This window comes from Camelus bactrianus, chromosome 36 (genome assembly GCF_048773025.1).
Source record: "Camelus bactrianus isolate YW-2024 breed Bactrian camel chromosome 36, ASM4877302v1, whole genome shotgun sequence".
Lineage (NCBI taxonomy): Eukaryota > Metazoa > Chordata > Mammalia > Artiodactyla > Camelidae > Camelus > Camelus bactrianus.
The window spans coordinates 8,610,483-8,613,571 of record NC_133574.1 but is presented as its reverse complement, the minus strand read 5'-3'; the positions used below and the strand labels follow the sequence as shown (position 1 = coordinate 8,613,571).

Sequence of the window (3,089 nt, the reverse complement as noted above, 5' to 3'; positions counted from 1 at the left end):
TCATATTCCATTTATATTTTTATTTGAATTGTTTTCAACATCATCTTGACAAGAAATACCTAGGGGAAATATTTTGTTCTTGGAAGTGAAGCCAATGATAATATCCCTTTCAAATCTGAAAAAAGAAAAAATAAATTAAAAATCTTCATTGAATGAAGTGAAGTTTTAAAGTTGGATAATCATAATCATTGATTTTTCCAGGACAGAAAACAAATTGAAATGTCAGTTACTGACCATCCACTATCCTTCTGACCTAAAACTATATCTCCTTTCTTCTCTGACTCTGCCCTGTTACAAGTATGTGGAGATTTCAGGTACCTGGATAAAACAAACTCTACATGACATTATGAACATGATCTGGTCCTACACAAACTGCCTGGTGTCATCTACCTTAACAACTTCAGATCTAAAATGCTTAAGCTAAACACTTGAATTGTGAATGTATGAACTTTCAAGTGATAATACCTACCTTTCATTTATATGTAACCTGTAAAACTTTGCATCTTTTAGAGGATGCGTTTCAGAAATTGGAGAAAGAAAAATAAAAATGGGGATATTTTAGTAATTATCAACTACTGAAAAACATTCACTTCCTTACACGAGTGTGTGTCAAATATTAAAATATCATAAGGGTGTTTAAAAGTAACTTGTGTTTTATTTAGAGATTTTTAGTACTTCCTCCTTTAAGCTGTCATATCTGGGAAGGAGTGTACAATGAAGTGGGACATATATATATTTATAAGAATATACATTTCTATAAATAAGTGTATCAAATATATGATGTAAATATCTCTATAAAGAAGACATTTTTTATGGGATGGGAGTGGGCTGTGATTTTACATTTAGATTATGAACTTCCAAAGGCAGCCAGATATATCCAAAATGCCAACTGATACAACATCCAAATATGGTTCCTAGAATATTGAATGTGGAAAAGTAATAAAGTTAAAAAAATTGAGCCAAATTAACTTTACATTCATTGAATTAGCAAAATTAACCAGAATCATGTAAAAGCCACAAAGAGTTGTATTTGAAAAGTGCTGTAGGAAATGCAACACTCACAAGCTCATTTGAGACTCATAAAGCCCCTATGATGTGGTCATTACAAATTAAGGAGCAAGGGATTGAAGTGACTTATTAAGAAACTACAATTAAATTGTCCATGATGAGGAATACTTATTTTGCTTAAAATATTCTGTAAAATCATTATCACATCATGAATTATTATTTATTATTTATTATTATTATTATTATTATTATTATTATTATTATTATTATTATTATTATTATTATTATTTTGCAGATAATCCATTTCACAGTCATCCCATCTCCTCACTCATGAAATCATGCAGCTGAATAATAATGTGACTGAGTTCATTCTGCTTGGGTTGACCCAGGATCCCGTTAGAAAGAAAATAGTATTTGTCACTTTTTTTGCTTTTATGTCTGGGGACACTGTTGGGTAACTTTCTGATTATTACTACTATCAAGACCAGCCAGGCACTTGGGAGTCCAATGTACCTCTTCCTTTTCCACTTATCCTTATCTGATATCTGCTTCTCTACTTCCACAGCCCCTAGAATGATTGTGGATGCCCTTTGAAGAAGGCCACTATCTCTTTCAATGAATGTATATAGTCCAAGTATTTTCATCCCATTTCTTTGGCTGCCTGGAGATCTTCATCCTTATCCTCATGGCCGTTGACTGCTATGTGGCTGTCTGTAAGCCCCTTCACTACATGACCATCATAAGCCACAGGGTCTGTATTGTGCTGGTGGCTGTGGCCTGGGTGGGGGCCTGTGTGCATTCTTTAGCTCATATTTTTCTAGCCTTGAGTTTACCTTTCTGTGGTCCCAATGTGATTGATCATTATTTTTGTGACCTGCAGCCTTTGTTAAAACTTGCCTGTACAGACACCTATGTGACCAACCTACTCCTGGTGTCCAACAGTGGGGCCATATGCCAAGGGAGCTTTCTTGTGCTGATGGCCTCCTATGTTGTTATCCTGCATTCTCTGAGAAGCCACAGTGCTGATGGGAGGAGAAAAGCCCTCTCCACCTGCATCTCCCACATCATCATGGTCATCCTGTTCTCTGGTCCTTGTATGTTTATATACACACGCCCTGCAACCACCTTCTCCATGGATAAGATGAGAGCTGTGTTTTATACACTTGGAACACCTTTGATCAAACCTCTGATATATACTCTGAGAAATGCAGAAGTGAAAAATGCCATGAGGAAATTGTGGAGCAAAAAGGTGATCTCAGATGACAAAAGATGAATAGAAGTTTCAAACTTTTCTTCCATAGTTTTGATTGCTCTAAAAGAAAGCCTTAGAGAATATCTTCTTATTGTAGAGTTACTATAACCCTAACTAGAGGCATGAGAATTAGTTTCTTTAGGAAAAAGGCAATGTAAACTCATATGCTGGTTAGTGTTGAGTCAGTTTTATGTAGAAGAAGACACAGCACTAGGAAGAAACAGTCCTGTAAGACACACTGCCTTTGATGTTCTCTTCTATATTCTTTGCCTCTCTATCCTGACTAATAGCACGGTGGTTTTGATCAATTTTCCATGCGCTTCTTTGTATTGACTTCCAGTGTTCTCTGTTTAGAGTTACACTTCTATAAGCTCATAGCCACAGCCTGACAGGTTTTCCTCCCTAACAGCTTATTTACTGGAAACTGTGGTCTCATGCCTGATCATGGGCCTTCAACTTAGTTGTCTTTCTTAACTCAGCAGGCAGCACTAGGTTCAAATAATTGTAAAATCTTCATGTTTTAAGGGACGATATGTATAATCTTGGTAATACCCATTCTTTGGGGGGGGTTATACTTCAAATTCTTATCTTGTTTACCTAGATTCTTCTAGAACAGTTATAGGATATGATGAAAAATTTCACCACTTTGTAGGAGTCTTTTTTCCTTAGGAAGTTTCTGATAGTTGAGGTAGACTTCATAATAATTTTATTTTTCTAAAAACTAGATTTTGCTCTTAAAATAATCCCTTCAGATTTGTAGGAAATATTAAATTTTCTCTTGAATTACACCCATTATAATAATTTGTTTATAGTATTAGGTTATTATGAT

At 35.1% G+C, this 3,089-nt stretch overlaps 1 pseudogene; it reads left to right on the top strand.

Moving 5' to 3' along the window:
* The first annotated feature begins 1,346 nt into the window (after window positions 1-1,346).
* Window positions 1,347-2,281, top strand: LOC141576152 (olfactory receptor 4C16-like; annotated as a pseudogene).
* The last annotated feature ends 808 nt before the right edge of the window (window positions 2,282-3,089 follow it).